This window comes from Mauremys reevesii, linkage group 6 (assembly GCF_016161935.1).
Source record: "Mauremys reevesii isolate NIE-2019 linkage group 6, ASM1616193v1, whole genome shotgun sequence".
NCBI lineage: Eukaryota > Metazoa > Chordata > Testudines > Geoemydidae > Mauremys > Mauremys reevesii.
The window spans coordinates 102,415,513-102,442,312 of record NC_052628.1 but is presented as its reverse complement, the minus strand read 5'-3'; the positions used below and the strand labels follow the sequence as shown (position 1 = coordinate 102,442,312).

Genomic DNA, 26,800 nt, shown 5'->3' with positions numbered 1-26,800 from the left:
AGTCCCTGATGTAGGTTGGTTCCGGGGCATCCCTTTTCTATCCCATCTTCTCCCAAAGAGATAATACCTTCTTATATAGCCCTCCTCATGGCACCGACAGGAAACCCTTTGCCTCCCTTTGGTCATGGGCCTCCCCTAATCTTTCCTTGCTCAGCCCCTTCCCCTGAGCTAGCCTTGACCCTACCACTCAAGTCCAGGCACTCCCTCTGCAGGTGCCCCTGTTGCTCACAGGCCCAACACACCCATCCCTCCCTGTTGGCCTCATACATGGGACTGTCCTGAGCTCTCTCTCTCTTTCCTGCTCTCTCTGTAAGGCTTCTGTCTCCCACCCCAGTAAGGGCACTCCCTCTGAAAGTGCCCCCTCCTCCCACAGGCATAACTGCCCTGATTAGGCTTCTGGCCTCCTGATCTTGAGGTCTAGCTTCTTGCCTCAGACCCTCTGAACCCTACTCCCCTCCTGGAGGATCTTAATCAAATAATGCTGCTCTTCTGCCAGCTGCCTCAGGCATCCCTTCTCACATTGGCTGCTTTCTGCGCAGCCTCCCTAGGGCTCCATTAAGGCCACTGTGAGGCAGACGTCCCATCACAGGCCCTAAAATGGACTATTGGGTTAACATGGTTCAGAGAATAAAGCAGAAGATGATTTTTGTCTTTAACAATTAAAGTACTCAGCCTCTTAGATTTCCCTGATACTGGGTCATATTTTCCACTCTTACATGTAATCACATAAACACAAACACTTTGTATCCAATAAGAACCACCAAGAATCTTCACTCTACATTTGAGCTGCTTAGATGGCTCTATGCAATCCAAACTACCAAGCCTTTAGAGAGTCTACTGCACTGATTTCATGTATAGCAAAACCTATATGTGTAAACATATACAGCCATTTTATTAGAATGATGTCATCTAGACTAGGTATTAAGCTTACATTTCCCTTTCTATTTTTAATCCTGTTTTCCAGTGGATAACAACTTTTAATTTTACCTGAATCTTTGTACTAAGAAGGTCTTTTTTGATCCTCTTAAAACTATATTTCTAAAATGTAGGTCTAAATACTATTGTACTTCGAGCACCAACCAGCAAAATCCAGGAATTTGGATATTGAGGGCTGACACACTCATTGCACCCGTAACTCAACCCATTGTGCCTTTGATTTATTTATAGTGGCATGAATTGTGGTCTTAACTTTAACTGCTTTGGTTTTTGTCACTTTAAGCTACAGTCTCAAATACTGGCCATATAATTGTGTCACTGTATTATCAGGCTATATAAAATGGGCACTATTATTCAGCACAGCAGCGTAATCTCCAACATCATAATAATGCTATCCGGTTTGGCTAGAGTAAAGTGCACAGCTCCAAGACAGGCAGTGGTAGAAATATAATTTGCACAGAATTAGTAAAAGGAGGAGAGCCTTTAATGAGATGTGTAACATAGATGTCATGACACTAATCCTGTTTAACCCAGTGGTGCATACTGGAACTAAACCTGGTTTCTCTCTCTTCCATCTTCAAAGGGTTAATGTTAAACCAAACTAAAATGGCATGTTTTACCATGTCTTCTGCATGACTGATACTGCAATCGATCTGCAGCGGTTCATTTTCTCTCTGGAATCTCTGCCTACTGAGAACAAATACAAACACATGTGGAACCAATAGGAAGCAGACCAAGGGGTTTAAAAGCACTGTACCAACCTATGTCAGAAAGTTCTCACTTAACAGATGGGGCAATTAATAAAACAGTCAAGTGGTATGACTGTGTCAAGGTGCCTTTAAGTGCTAACAATCCTCTTTTGTCTTACTACTGTAGTGTACAGATGGATTCCAATTCAGAATAAGCACTGCATTGTGCCCATGTTTGCCATCGTACAGTATTTATAGGGTGCCAGGTGTCCAGTGCCTTTTATTTTAAAGACAAATAGAATACCGATTTTTTCCCCCTCTAGCATCTTAAGTGCTGACATGACCACTAATCTGGGTAGAATTAAATCTACAAGTAAATCAGTCCTTTTATCAATTTGAAAAGGAAGGATTTGCCATAAAATACTGCTGACACAATGTAGCCCCAGTTGACATGTATCTTTAATGTATATTGATTCTAGTTATGTATGTATTTTACAGGGCTGTTGATGAACAATTTCTGCTATGCTTGTGTGCTGAATTTCTGAGTTAAACAATATTTTTCATCTCTTGTCTTAAAGGTGAGATGTAAAACACTGACTGCTTGCCATTTAAAATTTAGTGGCACTTTTCACAAGAGTAGAAATATTAAATGTCCTAGTCCTGGACAAATTCCAATTCCCTTCTTTATGCCTATAGCACATCCCACCCCTTTCCTCATCCTTTTTCCTGTGCTGACCTGTTGTGTAACTTTCCTAGTAGAGAATGACTTTTGTGTTCCACCCCAAAGGTGGCTGCATCTCAGACATGTACAAACCGCTTTGGGATCATTGGGGATGGAAAAATTTTGTAATTATTATTGTTGGTGTAAAAAAGAAAGAGAGCATTGGTTGATTACATTTTTACCACTGTCATTGTGATTCTATTACTGTTCAGGGATTGAAGTGGGAAATAAAATGACAGTATGTTGGTATTCTACTCCACAGTTCCAGGACATCATACTTACAGTATTTGCAATTGCAATATTTTCCCTATCCCCCACCAACCAATGTCACTAAAACACGTGTGAGCAGAGCACCAAAGTGACTTTGATAAGATTGTGGAAGCACTTCAACAATTCTGTCAGTTTCACTTTTGCCTTTCTGCTTGAGCATGAAATGGAGCAGTAGACTAGTAGAAACCCACAAAATCTTATGCTCCAATATGTCTGTTAGTCTATAAGGTGCCACAGGACTGTTTGCTGCTTTTTACAGATCCAGACTAACACGGCTACCCCTCTGATACTAGAAACTGTCAGTACACCATATTGAAATGTAATAGAGACCAGTGGTTCTCAACCTTTCAGGAGCCTGATTAGTCTTGCATATTCCACATTTCACCTCAATTAAACTTACAAAATCAGACATAAAAATACAAGTGTCTCAGCACATTATTGAAAATTTGCTTACTTTCTCATTTTTACCATATAATTATAAAATAAATTGATTGGAATATAAGTATTGTACTTACATTTCAGTGTACCTAATATCCGAGCCCTGCCACCTGGGGATAAAGCTGAAGCCTGAGTCCCACCACCCAGGGTTGGAGCATGTAACTTAGATTCCCAGGGGCCCCTGTGGTGTGGAGCCCCTGGCAATTGCCCTGCTTGCCACCCCCTAACACTGGACCTGCACTTGCAACCCCCCAAAACCCATCCTGCAACCCCCAGGCTGAGAGCCACTGAATTAGGCAATTATCTAGATGAGTTGTCGTACCCCTTGGAAGACCGCTGCCTACCCCTGGTTGAGAACCACTGCCAATTAATTGCAACTGTCCAGCTAAGAACGGATAATGTGAGGGGTGGGAGGAGTTTGGCAGGTTCAGCTATGGTGGCAGTTGAAGTTGAGAGATGGACCTGACTAAAACTGTCAAGCCTTCAACAAACACACAGTGGTCAAGCGTGACAATGTTCTGACCAAATGTTCAGGTGTGGCAGAGCATACCAGGACACTATTTTCTAAACCATGTTTCATACCAGTAGTACTGCCAAAATACCAGTACTACCATTACAGCATTAAGCAGTGGATTAGAGAAATCACAAGGTAGAAGCAAAGAAAAAAATATGTTTATAGAGGGAGAATTACTAAGAGAGAGAGAATGATTTCAAATTCCAGATCCCACAAGCTGCAGAGGAGAAGGCTTTTGCATCAAGGAGTAGACAAACATATACTGAAAGGAACCAGTCTGTGTTTGAGTTGTAAAGAACTTCTGTAGATGACCACATTGGTCTTTTCCTTCTTTCTTATCAGTCCCAAAGCAGTTTTCTGCCTACAGTGGGTTGAAAATATGGCTACACAACATTATGGTGGTTTGACACATAATTGTCTATTTTCCTTCAACATTTCCCTGAACCTATCCTCAAACTGCTGCTGTATCAAACATTTCCTGACAAGACAGCAATGCCCATTCTCATACTAATGAAGCCCTCTCCATTGGCTGAAGACTTTAGCAAGAGCCCAGAATATTAAAACTCCAAATGGTCTTAAGTGAATTCCTGAGAGTGCATTTTAAAGATTTGAGATGGATTGCTCTCTGCTTGCACCAAAAAAATTATGAGAGTAAACAAAAATGCAAGCAGGCCCTGGAAATGATCTGTACCATTATGACCTCACCTTCTTCTTATTGCTTTGTCCTGCCATGCTGCTTAACTAATGGCCATCTGCTTATGCAGCCAGTATTTCTTCTTTAATAATCATTAATATTGTTATACTTTTACCAATGACAAATACCAGAAAAGTCAGAAGCTTGAAGTTGCCTCTCAGAGGCTAGCTTCAGATTCAGAAAAATTCTGCTGAAGTTGAAGGCAAAAAAGAAAACCCTTTTGGCGTTGACCTTTATGGCTTTAGTTTATATATAACAGTGGCATGGCCTCAAACTATTTTTCACTCATGTGAGCAAGGTTTGCAGGATCAAGTCCTGACTACTATAAAATGTAATGAGTCTGTCAGCTTGCCCAAAATTGATGGAGTTGCCCACACCCATTTGTGAAATCATTAAATTAAATGCCACTCAACAGAGAAACCTCTTAACTAAAGCTGAGCAAATACTACACAAGATTTCCCATTAATAGTTGTTCAGATTTTAAAACAAATTTGCTCTAACCGTGTGTGTGTCCTTTTGTGTTCACTTTGGGTGACCATGCCAGCTAATGAGTTCACTTGAAGGAATGTTTGAGCAAACAACAAGTTTCAAATGAATATCAGAGAACCATCTGTGGGAAACCAATTGTGAATTTGCAAATACGAACATTCTCACCTGAAACCTGATTCTAAGAGTTATATTCTTTTACTTAGCGAATACACACATATCATGATTTCTCTGTGTCCAATTAAAAGTAAGTAATGTGGCTAGAAATTCAAACCCTACTTATTTGCAATAAACTGATTTTGAATGATCTAGAAATCTGAATTATGCACGGCAATTTTCTAAATTGTCTAAGTTTTGGCAGCCTCCCTTTGATGCCCTGTGAGTGCAGTGCTGCATGGTATCTCTGCAGCCCTGCCTGATGCAACAACCCTGTAACAGGGTGGCTGGCCCTTTAAAGGCTAGAGGCCTGGGCCAGCAAATCCTGATTACTAAGGAACAGAGGGATTCCCCCTCCACCCCCCCCCACACACACAAACTGCCCCCCTCCCCTCCAGTGGTCAACCAATCACATCATGCAGTGTTGCCAATTTAGTTGGTTGGAAATTTGAATTTAAATTGAAACATTAATACACACTTTAAAAGCATAATGGGTTTGAAAAGTATGAACAAAGACTAGCTTCCTCATACAGCTGTTGTTTATGACAATGTCAGCGCATTTGTTTTGTTTCAGCTACATTGGCCATCCTAATCATTTCAAATTATGATTTGAAAGCAAGGCCTGAGTGAGCTCGCCCCTGTCAGCTAGTGATGAGCCAGGGGGTTGGGGGAGAGGCTTCAGGACCAGACTGTATTTACATGAACACACCTACTCTGCCTACGTAACCAGCAGAGCTGTGTTGCCCAAGTGATCAGTTTTGGCTGGCGTTGGGGTTACAAATAATTTTAGTATTGAATGTGGGGGGGATCGTGAAATGTTATATTTATTATACGAGTAAAGGGCAGCAAAACTGTGCTTAGCCTGCTTGAATGAGAGGGTCTCTCTCAGTGCTTAATTTGTGCTAGGGCTTGCCAAGCTGAGCCCCAGCACCTCTAGGCTGGGCAGTTCATAGCCCTGGGGCCGCTGGGCTTGCCACATCAGTTATGAAAGTAACAAACTTGCTTGAGCCCCGGCACCTCTTTCATTACAAATTAAGCACTGTTCACCCTCAGTTGAACTTCACTCCTGAAGCAGGCAATTGGGGGTGGGGAAACACAGGTGTTTTGCTTAGTGGTTTGGGCTCTGCCTAAGAGTCACAGGCACTATTTGACCTGCACCTCTCCCCTGTTAAAAGAAAGAGCTGATAAGGCTCCATAGAGAGTCTTTTGGTTTGTTAAGCTGAAATCGCTAATAAGGGCTTAACCTGCTGCGAGACAGTGTTTCTGTGGAAGAGACTGACCAGCCTGCACTAGCAGTGAGGTTCTTTTTTCATCAAGAGTCCAAAAGGACTGAACGTCTTGGAAACAAATAGAAGATACACTGGGACTGAAGTTCAGATTAGTCCAACCTGGGAAAACCTGCTGGCTTTCTCATGAGTGATATTTGGCTGTTGCCTTAAAATTACTGCAACCATTATTACAGGCTTTGGAAAGCATCTACCAAGATAGGACAGATTTAACTAGTGCAGCTGACAGACTACTTTTGTTACTGAGTTCAGAGAAGACTATCACCATTTGCTTTCTTGTAAGTCTACTGTTGAAACCACTTGGGTCATTATACAATGCAATCCAGAAATCTGCTACGACAGTAGTAGATCTTTGTCCAGCAACAGAAGCTACTCTTGGATCAGAGAAATATCCATTGAAAACATACTGGAAGAAGCAAAGACTTCAGTCCAGAGGTTGACTAATAAAGGCACTTGTATTGAATCCTTAAGTGAAGAGGACAAGTGTCTGTTAAGCCAGCTGAAAAAGTACATAGACTTGATTCTTACAAATCTACAATAGCGATTTCTAGATTCTACTCAACCTCTATGTAGCTTTTACAGATGCCTGTCTTACAAAACACCTATAGTCGAGTGGAGGGAGGCATCCCAGCAATGGGGCTGCTATGTGATCAAGACAGAATAGAGAATTATGAACACAGTGTGGAATATCATACGAATGAATATTTAACTTCAACTTCTTCATCATCACTAGTCGTTCGACACAATCTTTCTGCTATGTTTCCTGAGATGAAAGAAGTAGGAATTCATCTCCTGCTACTCCCAGTCACAACAGCTACAACTGAGTGTTCTTTTTCCTCATTGAATATAATTTTGTGTTCTGAAAGAACTCACCTTCTGCCTGATCATGAGCATATCATGAAGGACAGGAAGTAATGGACACACAAGAAGCCACCAAAGATGAATGCAATGTATTCAAGAAGTTTATTTACAGAGTTGTGCAAAATTACAGCAAGAAACCAAGACGCATGTAGATGTAATGCTTCATAGTAGACTTGAGTAGCCAACTTTAATTTCTGTGATGATTTTAAAACATGAATTAAATCTAATAAAATGGTCATGAAACATTTTTCAGTTTTTACTATGGTGCCATACAGCCCACCTTCACCCCTCGGCCCTCCCCCTCCCCCTGTATATTCGAGCACAGACACACACACACACCAGTTTCAATTCCCAGGGAAAACACTGGGCACATATGAGCAGGGATCACATGATTCCCTCATAAGAGCAAAATAATGCTGTAGTGAGGGGATGCTCAAGGAGAGATAAACAGAGGAAGCTGTATCAGAGACTGCAGAAGAGCTGCAGTGAGCAGGAGGGCAGGATCTAGGTCTGGAACCAGAGGTTTGAAGGATGCTAAGAGCGAAGTAGGGATAAGAGTGGCCTGTCAAGGTAGGGAAGTGCTCCAGAGAGCAAAAGGGGGAGAAGAGATGCCCCAGGAATGAGTTTTGGAATTGCATCTTATCCCAATAAATTGAACCAGGGAAAGGGGCATTATCAGACAAAAAAAGCTTCTGTGGAGTTTAATAAGCCCCTTGATGGGGAAAACTAAGGCATAGTGCTGCAGCACCACCTCTGATCTTCTAGAGGAGGCCTGCCCAATGACAACCCCCTCAGCCCCAAGCTAACCCACCCATTCCCCTATGCAGACGCTTGCAAGGGGGTCCTCAGAATGCAACCTTACAGCTGTCTCTGCAGTGTCTGCACTAGAGGAATTCTCCCATAGTCAGAACAAGGGTGTAAGAACTCCTTTATACCTCCCCTGCTCTTTCACCCAGAGTGGGGTGAGAAGCCAACACTGAGTTATTTATACTAAAGGAAGGAATTCCACATCAATTTAAAAGTTTCCGGCATGAATAATATTTAGGTGTGTCTCATTGGAGATCTTTGTCACACACTGTCTCAGCTGGTTGAGTGATATGTCTTTAATCAAAACATCATTTGATACACGGAGAATGTACCTTTGTATAGTGAAGAGGCTTCTGTAAGTTTTGTTGAAATAACTTAATTGTTTTGTTTTATTTGATTAAAATTAAACCTCCAATAAAAAGATTATACACACCCAAAGATGCAGCCATCTAAAAGCCAATGCATCTTTGCTCCATGGTTCCATGATAATTCAACAGTTGGACAATGTGTATATACACCACACTGACTCGGAAAGCAGATGGGGTGCAGGAAGCCATTTGTGACTCCATGACCTGGCTCCAGCTCAAGCTAAGGCTCCACAGGGACTTTGCGCCAGGGAGGATTGAGTATAGTTGTACTCCACTGCATTCCTTCCTCTCCCTTGGTGACCCATGCAAACTGGGTGCCTGCATGCACCAAGAAGTATTTCAATGTCTAAACCGTTCTGTAGACATGCAAATGCCCTACTTGCACGTGCAAGTGAAGGAACGAACAGCACATGCCAAATTTGGCTTTAACTGACTAGTGATTTAAAAACTGCTGGGCCAGCAGTACCATATTATACCAAGTTACACACATTTTAATCATTTTTAGGAAGAGGTGATATCCTCTGGCCCCTTCCAAAAGGGCACTCATGGGCACTCCCTACAAAATCCCTTTGAGCAGGTGCCCAGCTGCAAAATAAATTCTTTGTACACAACCATAAAGTTCTTCTATCCTCCTTCAAATTATCTGTGCATTTTTATTCATAATATACTACAGATGGTGGGCCAGATCACCATTTGGTATAAATCAGCATCATCCCAGTGAAATAAATGGATGCACACCAAATTACACCAACTGTGCTCCATAGTGGGTTTTTTTATTTTTAATGCAACGTGAATATTTATTTTTAACCAACTATTAGAGGAACCACTTTCTCACTGCCATTCATATTTGCTGTCAAAATCAGTGTTCACCTCTGTGTTATTGTCTTTGCAGCACCAATATCTTGATATCAGTGTGCCACCTGGAATTACACACCAGTATAGGCCTGTGTCAATGATATTAAAGATGCCTTTAGGTTCATACTCTTTCACAACATCTCAGAGAGCTTGAATTACCTAGTAGTCACCAACAAATTCATTGGTATCTTATTTCTCATAGGGCTGTTGCTGGAACTATCTTTTCATCTCCGCTCCTTCCACTAGACTTATTATTTGGCAAGTTCTCTTTCAACCACCACCTTATATGTTCCACTGATGCTCTATATCTTGTATTACTGGGAGTCATTATGTTCACATGTGAGTAACAACTTGATAGAAACATACATAGGTGAATCTACTAGGGAAGGGTACATATCCCCCACCCAACTTTTTACTGGCCTGCAAATACGGGGCTCACTCACCAACATTTTCTATCTAATTGCCCCCAGTGCACATAGTTGAATTCTCTCTCTATTATGGGCAGCATATAGAATATATATCTTATAAAGTGCTTTGGGATCCTTTCAGATGCAAGATGTCAGACATACGTTCAATAGTATTTTACTGACATGATAGTGGTGGCACAAGGTGTTTGCAAAACATCCTCTGTCTTAGGGTTGCCATCACTCAGCACATCACTAAAAATGAGTGACTGGGTAAGGGATGTAGCCAAAGCAGCTGGGGGACATGTTAATGCAACACATCCATGTGCAGCCTCTGCCAGTGGGGTTCTTATGAAACCTCCAGCAGATATTAAAGCCAACTCCCCTCAACAGAACTCTAGTGAAACCACCCCCTGCTCTACCTTCAGATGTGAATCCCTTTCCAAGGCTAGTAGATCAAATAGGCACATGGACATCTGCACTTTCCTAGGCTAGCGGAAATGAAGCTCAACGACATCTTACATACGTAATATAAACAATTAATGTCTATGATGTGTGCTCGAGATGGGGGCATTAATACCCAAGATTAAATACAGATCCAAACTCCCTCAAAGCTTAGGGATGTTCAGATTGCTGATTCAGTTCAGGCCCATCTCTGGTGTGTACTTAAGTGTAGCTAGTGTTCTGTACAAGTGTCCCTAACAAGAACCAGGTATATTTATAATGTACCATGTTGTGCAGACAACACCATCTCCATAAATACATGTGTGCCCCTCAACCCACCTTAAAAGACAAAGCAACCACCAGTTGAATTAAATGACTCCTTCTGTTTGTATCATGCTATTGTTTTGAGAAACAGAGTCTATAGCTTTTATAATGTCCATCTTCCCCTTCCCCAAACACACTGTTTCCTGCCAATCATCCTGGAACACAGAGTGCTGGGCACTTAGACAGGATGTTTGTTTGCTAAAGCAGCCAAGCCAAGTCACAGCTCTCAACATTTACTTATGTTGAATTTCCATGCACAAGAAAATGGCTTGAACAGTTATTTTAGTGCACTAATAGGGGTTGCTTATGGTCTAAAATAGCAACAGGTTATCTTCCAAGTGAGGAAAGGCTGCTGCTGAGCCCATAGGGCCTATGTATTGAACTGCCAGACTCCAGGATCGTTGTAGAGCAGATGTTCAAGGGCACAGTAAGTCTCCCTTAACACAGACTGTGTCCTGAACAGCATCTTCAGTAATACCAAGGATTAAACCAGTGTTCCTCAACCTGGAAGTACTGAAAAAAACATTTTGAAATCTTATGGACTTACTGAAGGTCACAAAATAAGTCACAATATAACATTCCATTTATATGTTTGCGCTGTGATCCTCAGTCACCATTGTGCAAGGCATTAGCACATTACCGTCATGCAAACATGGCAGAACAATATCAAGAATGCCAGAAATACTTGGTGGCTCACTACGCCTCCATTTACCATACTGTCTCTTCGCCTTTCCCTGACTACTGGGGTTGGGCTAGTGTAATAGGCTTGCAAAGCACTTCTCTTGTCCCATCCTGTTAGCTAGTGTTGAACTGCATAAACTTGCTGGGTTCATTGTGACAGGAGCGGTTGATCAATGTTACCCATTACTATGCATATTATCACAATGCAAATATAAATATGTAGTTCTACAGCTCTGAGTTCCCAATAAAGCCCGATGCCAGGAAGTAGGATGAATTTGGACAGTAACTCAGAGCACATGTGATGTGCTGGGCACAGGGTAGGGACTCAGCCCATTCACAGTGAGTCTTGTCTTTTCTTTTTTTCCCCTCTTCTTTAATCCATTCTTGGATGTTTGGAAGATGGAGGCTGTGAAGAATCCTTCCTATTTATTTTCCTAGCCTTCCTCTTAGGTAGTGCACGGAGCACTCTCATAATTGGTGCTCCATTTGCTCTCCGCGAGATTAGGCAGAAAGGAAGGAAAGGAATAGCAGTCCATCCTGGTGATTCCACAACAGCTGAATCCAGTACCCCAAAAGCCACACGCTGAATCTTCGGGGCCTCTAGAGCCACACAGGACAACAGGCTTAGATTTAAGCCAAGAATTATACATGACAACACTAAAGCACGGTTTTGGGGCAGACTCTTCCTTCTTAGGAAACATATGTTCAATGAAGTCAGTAGTCACACATCAATTTCACTTCAGGCCAACTTTGGAACCCCAGTGCCCCTGCAACGTGGAACCCTCAGGTCTACTTCAGTTCATATGGGCTCCACAGCCATTGATCCTTACAGGGGTCACTCATATCCAAGCCAGCTACACAGTCCTTACCTATTTGTCCAATCTTTCTCTTCTGAGAAGTCAAGTCAGTGTCTGTAACCCACAATGAATCTATATGGCTACTGGACCCATGGATAATGTAAGGGAAGGCAATGCCTCATGAGTGTGGGGAGAAGCAGTTTCTTCCCTGCTTGGGTGACATCTGGATACAAGCTGAATGGGCCAATAATTCAGCCCATCGAAATCTATCAAACAGGACTACCACCTAGGGAGATGACATCAGAGGCCACAGTGGTCGAAGACAATCATCTGAATTGGGGGAAGAGGACAGAATCTCTGTTCAGGAATAGTTTTAGTCCCTGCACCTTCACACTCATTACTGGGCAGAATGAAAAAGTCTCTAGGATTTAAACAAGAAAAATTAACCTTGCAAGCACCATACATATCTAAACAACTTTCCTACAGCCCTAAAAAGAGAGTGCATGCATGCTACGTATTGCAGTTCTAGGTTCCAAGAGCATAGCATGCCAATGATCTACACCCTCTGTTCACTATTAGATCATTGTATGTCTCAGTTCTAACCTCTATGGCCCTGAGAAGACTGGGACCAAGCTACTTCAAAGTCCATCTCTTGATCTGCAACCCTCCAAGACAACTGTGCTCCTCAGAAACATGGAAACTATTCATGCTCTCAGTAACACTTAATGGAAGGATGGTCTTTTGGTTCAAGTAATGGAGTGAGACTCATGAGAGCTAGGTTCAGTCCTTTGCTCTGCCACAGACTTCCTATGTGACCTTAGATAAATCACAATCTTTCTGTATCTCAGTTCCCCATCTGTAAAATGGGGATAATGCTGCTTCTCTTCTCTACCTGTTTTACTAGATTGTAAGCTCTAGTGGACAGGGATGGTCTCTTACTATGTGTTTGCACAGTGTCTAGGTCAACAGAACTTCTGCCTCAGCTGGGACCTCTAGGCAGTACTGTCAGTAAAGAACCTGAGGTTAAGGCATCCTTGTTGCAGAACTGTGGAAGGCCTCTCTGGAGATCAGAATAAGTTCTAGACTGACCATTTTTCATTGCCCAATGCAAGGATCACTTTTCACAGAAGCCTCCCCAGAGTTACAGAAACTGGAGAAGAACAGAAAGGAGGTGAGAGGAGGAGGAGGAAAGAAAGAAAGAAAATTAAAAAAAAATGAAAATATAAAGGGGCCAAATCCAATCACAGCGCTAGCAAAGCTTGCTTCTGATTATATTTTATGCTTCTGTTACACACTGGATTTTAACTCTCAGATACAATGGTGATTGAAGCTCTGTAAATACCTAAAAAAAAGATAGATTAACTAGATTAAATAGATAGGTTGGTTTTTTTTCTGATTGTAGCTATCCATAAATACTGTCATTCGACACTGAGGGATTTTCATGCTGGAGACCCTAGAGGTCACTGTCCATATTGTTCTTCCCAGGCATGATACTGTGTATATCCCAAAAGCCATATGGGAGAGGTACTTCTTCACAGCTGCAGAGGAAACTGCTTTGCAGAACAGAAAACAGCAAAAATCATAACACAGGCTTTAGTCAGAGTTGAAAGGAAGCTGCATGCAAAATTTAAACTGTGGATCTAAAAATCTCATTTTCAAAATATGTTCATAAAGCTACAAGCTGTTGGAAATATTCTAATTGTCAGAATCAAGCTGTTACAATTACATTTCACAGACTACACAATCAACAAAAGGAACTGTCTCTTGAAGTAAATGTAGCTTTAAAAAAAAAAAGAAGAACACCAGAGTTCCTTTAGTTGAATTTTGTTTTGTTCCTTACATAAGTTTTGGTGCTGTAAAATGTAGCACGTTTTGTACTGTATGTTCCCTCAGAAAGCCAAACAGAAACTTGTCATCATGGTTTTGAGAGCACAAGGCCTCTCCTTTCTCATGTTTCAACTAAACAGCCTCCACTTGGGCTGAGGAACGTATCATATATCATAAATCACTCTCTGATAGATATTTGGCAGCCAGTCAGCACCCCAGGCTATGCAACATACAGTATGGAACATTTTTAAGGTGGAATCTAGATTTTGTAATTTAAAGACTTAATAGCATCTCAAAACATTTTACTACTTCCTGTTACAAAAAGAAATAGCCAGGAAAGCAGTATTATCCGTATGGTTTAAGTTCTCTGTAATACATCCACAAAATAAGCCGCAGAACTGAAAACCTGCAGGGTTTGTTCAGTAGAATGAAAATGAAAAAAAGAAATTAGGGAACACAATCACAGCTAAACCCAGAAACAGTCCAGGGGCAAGGAACTTCTAGAATTGATTTTTGTCTACCATCAATTTTAACTCTTTCATTACCGTGAGGTTAATTCACTCTCCAACACACATGAACCAAAGCCAAGTATGGAAACCAAAGAGACATTTTTTGCTTCCTTGGTGTAGTGAGGCGGCCTGGCTCCCGGCCGCACCTGAGAGGGAGGAACCAGAACAGCCACCTCAGTGGGCGGAGCCACCGCCGCCTGTCCCCGCCCCCCGGAAGTCAAGGGGCGGGACAGGAAGTATAAAGGCCCGGCCCCAACGCTCAGTTGTTGCCTGGCGGCCGGAGAGGATAGACGCTCCTGACCGAGCTCCCGCTGGACCGAGACTTCCCCGAGCCAGGTATCCGGAGGAGGACTGGCCGAGCCTGCCCCGAGCCCGGTACCCTGAGGAGGACTGGCCGAGCCTGCCCCGAGCCCGGTACCCCGAGGAGCCGTTCGAGCGCTACCCTGACCCGAGTCCTGAGGAGCAGCCCAAGCCAGCCAGCCCTCCGCACGTCGGGGAGCCCATGGTGTGGGACCCCGCGCCCGACCCCAGAGATGAGCAGGTACCCATAGAGGGGGAGATGGAGTGTAGCCCGGGGGTAGTCGACCCCTGTCAGGCTGTAGGCACCGAGGTGCCCATGTCACTGTGTTGCGGTCAGGACCCCACTGACCAGCGGCAGTGATAGCCGCTAATAGGGCCCTGGGCTGGGACACAGTGGAGTGGGTGGGCCTGTGTCCCCCCTGCCACCTCACTCATGGGTGGCAGTCTCCCCCTCACACCAGCGCGCAGGCACAGAAGCCTACACTTGCCTGATTGCTGCTCAGCTCCTGAGACAAGGACCTGAGCCCCTGAACTTTTGTTGTTGCTCAGCTCCTGGGACAAGGACCTGAGCCCCTTAAACTATTGGTTGTTGCCCCGCCCTGACCTAGGGCTTGGGCTTACTGACTATTGTTGTTGCTCAGCTCCTGCTGTAAGGACCTGAGCCTAGAACTGCTGTTCGCTGCCCCGCCCTGACTGAGGGCCTGGGCTTACCTTATTGACTCTGTGTGCTCAGCTCCTGTTGTAAGGTCTGAGCTCAGAACTGCTATTTGCTGCCCGCCCTGACTGCGGGCCTGGGCTTAATCTACTGACTCTGTGTGCTCAGCCCCTGCCTGAGGGCCTGAGCCTAGAACTGCTGTTTGCTGCCAGCACTGACTGAGGGGCTGGGCTTTATTGACTGTGTGCCTTTTGTTCAGCCCCTGCCTGAGGGGCGGAACCCCTGGACCTTCAGAGACTGACTGCTGATTGCCGCCGTGTAGTGAGGCGGCCTGGCTCCCGGCCGCACCTGAGAGGGCTGAGCCCCCGCACCGGACCCTTACACTTGGCTACAGTGCACACACACAGTTTACGTTATAACATTCTGCCAACTCACATCACCTAATGCTATGTTCCAACATTAACATCACAAAAGTTTTCTGTAGATCCAACACCTTGGGACCAGATGTTGGTGGCCTTTTTAAATAAATATGTTATCCAATTTTTTTCAGCCTGCAGATTATTTAATGCCCTCTTCCCACCAGTATCCTCCTCTACACCTTAAATACAGTACAAACCATGATAATTAACCCCTTCACTGCAATGTCTCCTTGGCCCACTCCAGGATTTGTCCTTTAGCACAACTCCATTAATTTCAGTGTAGTGGTAGTTGCTAAGAAACATATAGTGATTCCCAAGGTTATGCAAGAACAGCTTCACTGAGGTTGCATATTGAGTCTAGGGGCACTTATGAGTTAACATCATGGTTTTTGGACATATTCTAGCATTCTCAGTGCACTTGGACTGAGAGGTTCTTAAAAGGGCTAAATGAAAACTAGGGGAAATGCAGAGCATGTGGCATGGGGGCTGGGCTTTCAAAAGCAAAGATGCATGAAGAACAAAAGAAAACAACTGAACAAAATCACAGGAAGTTCAGATGAAAATACACATTAATTGTTACAAATTAATTGAGATTTTAAAGCAGTATAAAATGTTAAATATCATTTATAGTTTGATTTACGCTCACAGCTCATTGACCTTGGAGACTGAACAATCAAATTACGCTAAAATAGGAGGGATAAAACTTTCCAATAGGATTGTGTCTCCTTTGTTTATGCTCATTGTTATTCAAAATTGTTTATTTTGTTAATAACTTTTATAATCCTTTCATTTTACTGTTCATCTTCTACTATACCTAAGTCAGTCGTGTTGTTTGGATTGAAATGCTGCTGTTTGCATTCCTAAATCCAGCTATGGGCTGACCATCTAATTTAAAATCAAGAAACAAGTATCCATCTAGTACTGTGTTTGAAATAGAGGAGAGGCAGTAACTGATATTATTAGGGTTGCATAATAGCATCCATTCTACCTCTCTTTTCAGACACTCAGAACTACCTGAAACTTTCCTGAAAACATTCACCTTCAGGCAAAGACCAAGCCTGGAAAAATTAAATCCTAAAAAGTGACTTTTCAGACTTTATTTTTTCCAGACTTGGGGTTTGCCAGAAGGTGAATATGTAGCTATTGTTTACTAGGACAGCCAAATGGTCCTCAGCCTCCTGTGAAGGAATATAGATCCTCTGGGAACCTCAGGATTAGCCCCGAGGCATTTAAAGTTGTAGAAAAGAGAAGTATGAAGAGGTTACTCACCCTGTGTAGTAACTGTGATTCTTCAAGATGAGTCCCCCTATGGGTGCACCTTGATTGGAGATTTTAATTAGCAGTGTCCATTTGGCCTATGCATTTGCTGCTGGTATCCTCGTGGAATGCTAAAGTGGGTACTGTTGCACAGGAAGATTGGCGAGATTATTGTGGCCCTTTCTGTAACCAATGAGAGAGGATTGAGACTTTTGGAGTTTGCCAGCTATAAAAATCTGGTTCTTGCAAACACATTAGGAGCACATAAAGCTAATGGGGAGGGGGGATTCTAATCCTCCACTGTCCCATCAGAACTGGTTCTTTGATGATGATGCCTATTGTGGAGCCACATCAGATGGCTCACAGCATCTCTTTCTCTGGAGCCTGTGCCTTTTTCCTGGGTGTGGGTGTGGGGGGAGGGTTCTGCAGATTTCTGGAATCCAGAGAATTGTACAGATTAGCATCTCTGGGCCTTTTGCGAACTGCTGAACTTCCATTTGTTTGCAGGATTATAAATGCCTAAAGAGCATAGTGTGGCCCTGAAATTAAGGGGTATGTAAACAACTCATCAGTGTTCTTTACAAACAACTTCCATCCATCAAATGGGAGATCCTCAACAGTATTTTGAACTTCCCTGGGGAAGACAGACGGTTGCAGCTAAGAATCATGGAGCACCACCATCACTGTAGAGATGGAATGGGTCAGTGTCTGCAGCATGGAGCACTGCCTGCAAAGATGTTCTTGCCAGCAACTGTCCCTCAGTAATGCTGACATGGAATTGTTCCCTTTGATCTGGAGGCAGGTGCTCAATAAATGACCCACATTTTGTGTAGTTAGTAATGTGGTACTTGGCCATCAGTGCTTGATAATTTACAATATGGAATTGAAGCCTAGCTGATGAATAGACCTTCCTTCCCAGGGGGTCCAGGCATTTTTGGTCTTAGTCATATGGGGTGGATTTATTACGGTGTTGTTTGCCCCATTCATTCACTATATGAACAACCAGAGGAGCCTTTCCCACCTATGATACTGAGCCTCAAGGAAGACCTCTAGGAGGCCACAGATCTGGCTGGAGACAGAGACCTTTTTGTGGGGAGATGAACCAGAGTTCCTCTTTTGAAAAGCTTTGGAGGTGGGATCCAAGGATTTCTCCTTCCAGCTTGGCACAACATTCTCCTGGGAAGTGGCGCTCAAAATTCCTGGAGACTAACATCCAGGGAGGCCTGCTCTGGTTCTGAAAGTGGGGTGGGGGGCATGCTCCATCACAAAGTTTGACCTCTTGGATCTTCCGAGCCCTAAATTTTAGGGTTAGACAGAAGTTGCACTTCTGGAGTGTCAGTCACTGACTGGGATGGCCTGTTTACACGAGAGGCAGCATTTGAACCCTGGTGAACAGGGCATGCCCCTCACAGGAGGAATTTCCCCAGACAAAAAACAAGTCTCCACAATTAAAAAAAAAACCCTAATAAACTAATTACAATTAATTTGCAGCTCTGAAACTGCCGAGGTAGGCAAGAAGCAGACATACTAGCTCCGTGTGGGGCCAAGGCAGTTGAGAAGGAACTGAGGGAGCAGTCCACCTGTGCAACCTTATATAGCCTTGGAGCTGTCACGAGGATACCAATGGCACAAGCACAGGCCAAATGGACACTGCAAATGAAAATCTCTGATCGAGGGTGCATGTGGCACACCAAGAGCAGAGCACTTGAAGAAGCAGTTATGTTGTATTATTGAAGAAGTATTATATGATCATGTAGTTAAGATTCTATCATACTACATACACACAGGAGGCAGAGTTAGGAACCTATTTCTAAATCTTATCTTTAGCATTCCTAGGCTTCTGAGAGCTGGATTGTGCAACCTTAACATTTCATGAATGCAGTTCATTTTGTATGGTATATCTTTATAGATTAGGCAGCACAACAGTAGGTAGAGCCTATCAGACAGAGGTGTTACAATGCAATTTTTGAACCTCACTATGGGACCTATGCCAAAGCCCATTGAGGTCAGTGGAATAACTCCTATTGACTTCAATAGGCTTTGGAGCGTATCACTATTGAAAAGCTTCCCCTGTTCCCGCCATTCTAAGAGATGCAGAGTCTATTTCCTAATGTCTCAGCCATTCTTATAACTTCCTCCCTTGCTTAGATACAACATGAGCAGTTATTTCTAGAGAGAAAAGGACTCAAACTTTACCTATTAGGACTGGTGACCCATGATGATAAAATTTTATTCACAAAAATACACATGCAGCCTGTTGGGGCAGAGTCCAACTGCTGCTGAAACCAACTGGAGTCTTTGTTGGTATCTGCCGGGAATGGAAAAATAGCTGGCAGCATCCTTGAAGCTCACCCCCTGTTCTGGACCTGTCTACTGATCCCTCACTTCTCTCAGCAGCCAGTGGAATAGCTGGTAGTGGAAGCAACAAATTCAGTAGGCTGATACCTGCCCACTCAGGGAGTAGCAAGTGTCTCTCACCTAAAATCAGCATATGCGGTTAGCAGACAAACACTCAGTGTGGAGGAAAGGCACAGTGTTACCAGAAACTTTGGGGTCATGTTAATGCACAGTTCAGGAAAGAAACCAAAACATTAAACTGTTTTTACTTCCAATTCTCTTAGACGTCTCTATCTTGTTTTTTTGTTTGTTTGTTTGTGTTTACCTCTCATCCCCCAATATTAACCCAGAAAAGTGTGAAATCAATTTTTGCACCAATTTTCACCCATTTTAAAAAATTTTGTAAGAAACACTGATAAATTCCCAGGACATAGTAAACAAAATTAAAAATGAAGAGCCTTGCACATGAGTCACTCATATATTTTTGTTACCCAAAGGATAGCATTGCCCCATTGAGCTAACCCAATGTACGGTAAGTCAAATCAGGACAATTTCACTATCAAGGACTACCTATCAAATGAAGTCTGATCCAAAACTCCCATTGATTTCAATGAACTTTGGATAAAGTCTTTGGTGCATTGTCTCTCTATGGGGAAAAGTATAACTACATATTAAAAGAGACTTCCTTTCAAGAATGAAATAAAACACAGGAAAAGTCTTGTGCATCTCAGGTTCTTTATATTTGGTCCCAAGAATGTTCACCAGATGCAAGGGGATAGGTAGGATGAAATAAATATTTCAAAATATCTTGTTGGGGTGGACGTATAGGAAGCAGTGCTAAAATTGACACTGGGGATTATTATGTCTCCTATAACATACTAAGAAACACAGGAGGTCAAATTAATATCTGGTGTAATACTGCTGAAGTCAAGGGAAAGTCAATGGAGTTTCACCAGAGATGGATTTGCCTAGAAGGTACGAATTTCAAAACTTCTCACTAGGGCACTGATACAGAGAAAGTTAAATGAGCCAGACCATGATCTGACTACTTTCTTCCCAATAAGGACTGCACATTGGCCTGCAATTATTACATTCTAAACTCTTTGAGATAGAGGAACATATTATTTGTTACGTGTTTTTACAGCACCTAGTCAATGAAGTCCTGGTTCATAACTGGGGCACTCCTATGCACTGCCACAATATACATAAGTAATAATCATTACTTTTGTATAATAAGGTGAGGGGAAAAAATAAATGTAAACACTATGCATTCAATCTTACAGCAGCATATTTTTCTAGGAATTATACTTTAGGAAAATAAAGGCTGGGGTAGTCCACAATGGAAAATATTTAAGTGTTTTCTAAAATTCACCAGCACTGCTTGTCTGCTATCTCTCCCTGGGGGATTAAAAAACCAGAGGGACTTCAGCAAGCCCTCCTCCTGATTATGAGGTATAATCATTCAGTGAGGAGCAGAAATAATACCATGTGGCCAATCACAATTTACCAACAAAGCTCAACATTGTATAATGAGAATCAAATATTTACAGTGAAGTGTTCATGATCAATGCACAGAGTGTAAAAAATAATTCAAAGAGAGGGAATGAGTAAATTTGAACAACAAATGAATCTGAAAAAACTGATCTCCTCATAGACAATCTGAAAGCCAAAAAGGGACTAAGGATCAGATTTTTGAAGGTATTTAGACACCTGAAGATGAAAGCAACTAGTGGGATTTTCAGAAGTGCCTAGGTATCTTTAGGTCCCTAAAATACTTTAAAAAAAAAATCTGACCCTGAGGCTTGGATTTCCAAGGAGGCTAAGGAATTAGGTACCCAATCCTCTTGAAATTCAACAAAAGCTGGGCACCTAACTCTCCTAGGTGCCTTTGAAAGTCCCAGTCTAATATCTACGGAGTGATTTGTTAATTGAAAATTATGCATTTGGTTGTATCCCCAACTCCTAACCTGAAACAGAGCAGAGAAGATACTAAGTTGTCCTTGTAAATATTCAGCTCTTGAGCAAGCCTTTGGGGACTGTTGCTGATAGTAATAAAATAAAATCAGCAGGCTCACTACAAATGAATATATTGTAATTATGAACTCTGAATTTTGATTAAGTGTCTCATTTTAGCTTTCATTCCTTTTTTCCCTCCACATAATGTCTAATCAGAAAAGCCCAAAAATATATCCATAAGAGAGAGAGACATTTTTATTGGAGCAGTCATTCAAAGTGTTAAATACCATCTTCTTTGTCTCCTAAATAGTGGCTTAAATGACTAAAATAGACTTTATTTTTAACTGCTTCAATATTCATTATAAAATAGACTGTGTAAAAGGAAGACACTGTGAGGCTAATAAGAGTTCTGAGCTGTAGTAGTATCTAGTATAAATTCATTAGCCATACTTTGAATTATTAAACAAAAATAGTAACAGCACACTTCCAAGCAGTGAGGCTATATAGGGATCTCCCACACTCTTCCTCAGGTCCTGGAAGGAACAAAGTCTTTGGCCTTGTTTCGCACAAAGCATCAAAGACAAAAGGGCAAACATGCTACCTGTTAGGAGAAACTGCTTGTACATTTTCTTCAATGCCATAAATTGGCCACGAGTGATTCTAAAATCTGACATATTTATGCAAGGTGTCAAATGCAGAGCTAAAGTTTTAGTGTTTCTGGAGTAATCTTAAACCAGTGTTCTCTTTACTCATCTTCACAGGGGGGATTCCTGCCAATTGCATTCCAAGCAGTGGGAAGACTTGCTACAAGATGCTATTTACATGTCATGATAAAGGACATTGGAATCCTGTACAGTCATAAGATGGACAAGAACGCAAGACAAAGACAGGAGGAAAAAGAACAGAAAGTGTTAATGGCAGAACAACAATTTATCTCAGTGGAGCTTTAACTGGGCAAATTCTTTATAATCAGAAGGTTCTAGCAAGTTAGAAAAATGAGAAGAAAGGCACGTGGAAGGTGGCCTTGCTGGAGGTGGAGTTTGAGGTGCCAGCATTTTTAGTAAGTGGATCTGTGGATGTACCAAGCTATAAAATGCAGTACTTCAGGGAATGGCAATGACTGTTGCACAGGATGTGGAGAATTTGAATGCACCACCGTATTTGGAAGTATTCTACTTGCTCTGGAATTCTTGTAACTGCTTTAACTAGCTATGGCTCCTTTTAAATGACCTAAGATGAGGTTCAACTAACTAAGCTGATTCCCAATATTGTTATTGATTCTGTTTTTTAATCCAACTACTGAATGAATTTGTCTAAATTATAGTATAAGGAGACTAAACGTGGCTCCTTCTGAATTTGGAATTTGACCATGGTTTTAAACAGCTCAGCAAATTGTAAGGACTTCCAAAAATCTGGGCTGTTAGATTTTGAAGACCAGTCTTGTATATGCTAAGTAATTTTGCCTACTAGCTCGAGATCTAATCTCTCTGCACTGTTTTCCTCTAAAAAAACAAGCACTTCTATGAATGGCACCACAGTGTTGAACAATGCTGACTGGCTTATGCTAGGAGGTCATTCTTAAAAGTATCATCTTCAAGGGGTGACAGAATTCCATGTCTGACTTCCATCTCCGATAACTCAGGCAGCTGGTTAGGTAACCATTCACCCCAAGGTCACAATTAACATCTAGCCCAGTCTGGCATTGGATGAAACTTGTTAGGACCTGCTAAGTGTTCATTGGCTTCTGTAAAATATGTTAGTGGTCTCAGACCAATTCCTAGGGGACTAGTGTTTACACTACAAAAACCACTAACTGGCAAGCTCTTTAACTGCAGCAGAAGACATGGCAGAGGATGAATGGGAAAGAGACAGAACCTCCATCCTGCCCAAATCCAAGTAGAAGCTGAGACTTACTGGTGAAGCAGAGAAGGAGAAGCTTGCTTGTGCTGTACCTGCTTTGTGGATAAACAGTCTCCTTTTAAATTCACTTAAAAAAATAAAACCTACCTTACTGGTTTAGAATGTACCTGCCCTATCACCATGTTGGGATTTGTGAGGTAGCCATAAGCACCTACCAGGTTTGTGATTTTCATCTTGACTCATCTGTTAGCTCAGGCTGCCATTTAAATACTCAAAGGGGCCCCGTGCAATCAGCTGACAGAGCAAAATTAATCCAAGTCCAATTTTAAATGTGAATATACAATGAGCATTTTGCTCAGAAAGCCCTGCCATTAAGCATGTTGTATTACAATACACTTCACATTCCAAATAGTGAAAATACAAAATCTTTACGGTTACTGAGGAAACCCACAATCTATCATGTTTTATTGGTTGGAGAGGAAGAAGCAACTTGGCCAGATTCCTGGGGGAAAGATAGCCTGTCATATTTGCTGAGATTTATTTATGAAAAAGCACTCAGGATGATACTTTTTGTGCAACCTGCACTCTTCTGCTTTGAGCACCATTAGAGGATACTGAATTTCAAGGATTCATTTGAAATTGAAGATGTGAACAGCAGAAAGGGGATTTTCTCTGCTGGGTTCATTGGCTTCTCCTCTTAGTTATTGAAAATTTCTTTATAATTATGATTGCATATTTTAACGTCATGCATCTGGTCCTCTCTCTCTCTCCCCATTTGTTTCCCTATTCCCGAGGTAATTACATTTTGACAAAAATTTATTGGGACATCTGTTTTTTGCTTCAGATCTCCAGGTCATTCTGCGACTGTAACAGCAGCAGAGCACAGCATGGCCATTCTTACCAAGGAGGCGGGTGCAGCAGCAGAACAATTGATGGCCAGATCAGGGGGGATCTCAGTATAGATCTGCCAATTGATTTAAGGTGGAAAGTGTCAGGACAAGGAAGGAGTCTTCAGCTAATGCCATTCTGCTATTGCTTCTGGTTCACTTCTAATAAACCCAACCACTATAAAAATGAGTAGTTCCAGCAAGCCAGCTCTCTCTGACTGTCAGGAAGTGCTGAATTAGTGCAGCAAAAAACAGGCAAGCCTGGCAGAGGTAGGGAAGTAGGAGGAATTTTTAATAGCCCAGTGGGCAGAATCCAGATTAAAGCTTTTTGCAGGTTGGCACACAAAATTAAAATAATTCACAGAGGAGATGGGGCTGTGTATCTAAACATGCGGCCCATATGTTTGAAACCACTGCCATCCAGACTGGCCTAAATTTAGAGAATCTGTGCTACAAGCTAGACTGGATTATAATGCCCCATACAACATCTGAGACTGAAGAAATACTTTGGTTAAAAAGGGTATGAGCAACTTACTACAAACACTACAACCTAATGAAGGCTTTAGGATTTTATTTCTCTTCAAAGATGTAATGCTTCCCCCATACCCAAGAGCAAAATATTTATTTTCAGTAAAGATGACCTTTTAATTCAAGTTAGAAAAGAAAGAAAAACCCATAAGAAAGAAGAAAGGTGCAATGTATCTGCCTCAGTCACTTTCTGCATCTAAACTCAAATACAAAATGGCAGCTGCCTCTGCAGCAGGGCGGTGCAATGTACAGAAAACAGCAGGGCCACATTGCCTTTTGGTTACATAGCGACATGCAGCACAAGAGGCAAGATGCCAGTGGAGCCCTGTCACATGTTGTGTTGGTAGAGAGAAATGTTATTAATAGCATGGACATGTAAGCAAAGCAAGCAACATAGTGGGACCTTTGCTTCTGTGGGATTCAAAAATTAAATTACTTAGACATGGCTTGTGGACAGTTGCAATTTTAAAGTTAGAGGACAGAAAAGAGCAGTGCCCACAGCATACTTGTGAACGGCCCTTCCTTACTGGTGCATCGGGCACGCTTGTGTAAATCACCTCCAGGGCACCCCTTCCTGCTGCACCATCTCCGTGTTAATTGTAAAGCCATTCACATCACAATGAGCAGGTTAGCTTAGCCTTCTTTTTTTAGCAGATTTATTCCTCTTCCCAGTGTATTTATAGTCACATCTGTTTTAATGGTCTCCAGGTAGGCCCAAGCCTAGATGGGCATCTCTGGACAACTCCAGTATGCATCCAAGCAAAGCTGCCTGATTTTGAGAATTGAAATATGCCCCAATAAGGTTTACAGGTAATAACGGACATTATTTCATATCCATGAAAATGCCCACAAGCACACACCCCCTGAAGGTCTTGAGGCAGCAGCTGTATGCAGGGTGCATGGAGGAGTAAGCACAGGGCCCATTGCCAAAAGCTGTTCCATTTGTTCACCTAAACATTGACCTTGAAAAATTGCCCTTTATGAGATGTGATGAGGTGTGAATTCAATTTCCATTTTCACTCAGTTTCTGTCATTTTCTAAGCATACACTGCCAGCTGCACCAGCCCACATCAAGTGGGCCGCTGATGGGTGTGTAATATTCACAGCTGTCCTCTAGGGGTTAGTAGAAGAGACCCTGCAAACTCATCTCAGGGGTGGAGCTCATTTCAGTTTGAGATCAGATCACTGAGCTGAGATAGGCCCAGAATCAGTTGCATGACATCATCTATATAGCTTAAGGAGAGTAGACAGTGATTGTTGAGAGATGCTTATTTATTTATTTAATAAGGCTTTTATAAGACCCCAGCTTGATTCACTTTCCCTATTAAATTTGCTGGAGGTACAGACCTGATGACCCAAACCAGCCGTATTTAAACTCAATTTCAGTGCTCAGGCAAAAAATATCCCTTAATTTTCATTGTGTAAGTGGAATCAAGTGCAGACTATTTAACTTCATCAAACCTCTGACAACAGGCATTGATAAAGAGGATGGAAAGTATGTAGAACAAAGGGAGAGCCAAAATCCTACAGTTTATATGTCTATTAAATCCAGATGTTTTGCTGGCTGCTCAGATTTGATAACCATTAGAATGATAATGACCACTGTATAGTGGTAATTTTGTCTCATGGACCCATTCATATTTTTTGTGGTGTCATTCACACGGGCAAAATGTATAGTTCATTACAACACAAACACTTCTGTAAACGTTTAATGTGCGCTCTTTTTTATTGGCTCCTATATGTGGCTCCAGCTTAATGCATCTGTTTATGCCGCATTTTCTATGGCAACATTTATCTGATGCAAACAAAAGGCATTTTGATTCTTGCATTAACAATAATTGAGTGAGGATTATGATTCAACAAGGGCTATTCAAACAGTCTGAGTGAATGCAATATTTTAGTTTAAGCCAATTAATAGAACAGCAAGGCTACCCCCTTAAGTGTTTAAAATTGCTCTGCCTGCACAGGTAACAATGTTTTTTAAATCCTTGGGATATTATTTGGAATGCAGTCAGTAAATGGAGAGAGCAGAAGGAAATACACATGCTGCTATTTTACATACAACAATTGTGCAACTGCACAATTCATTAAAGGTGACCTGCAACGTTATTTTAAAGGGTTAATCCTATAATTATGCACTCAGTGTCCTAAAATTATTAAAAGAATATTCTGCACCTATGTTATTCTAAAGCTACCTTCTTTGGTATTTTAAGGGTCTCCTATAGTCACCCACTGGCTCCACGTCTGTTGTGAAGCCTGATAATTCATTATTCTTTGACATCACAAGTCTGACTCAGAACTGGTGGAGAATGGGGCTGCCCTCTAGAGACACTGAGAAGTAGAGGTTGTTTTTTTAAAATGAATTTATCGTGCAGTTTTGATTTTTTAAATTTAATATCTCAAATAAAACAAACAGAATCCAAGATAGGGGCCATGTTTACAGAGGCAAAAAAATTAAAATGATGCTAAAAAGGCAACACACAAAAATATCCAATTATTTATTTTGCATGAAAAGATTAAAATTGCATGATAGC

At 41.9% G+C, this 26,800-nt stretch overlaps 1 long non-coding RNA gene across 2 annotated transcripts in view; it reads right to left on the bottom strand.

Annotated features, from left to right (window-relative positions):
* Positions 1-26,800, bottom strand: part of LOC120407654 — a 165,050-nt gene that overhangs the window by 124,561 nt on the left and 13,689 nt on the right. For both annotated transcript variants that reach the window (XR_005600158.1, XR_005600157.1), the window contains exon 2: positions 16,711-16,881. This is a non-coding gene — a long non-coding RNA (uncharacterized LOC120407654). The remainder of the gene's footprint in view (positions 1-16,710; positions 16,882-26,800) is intronic.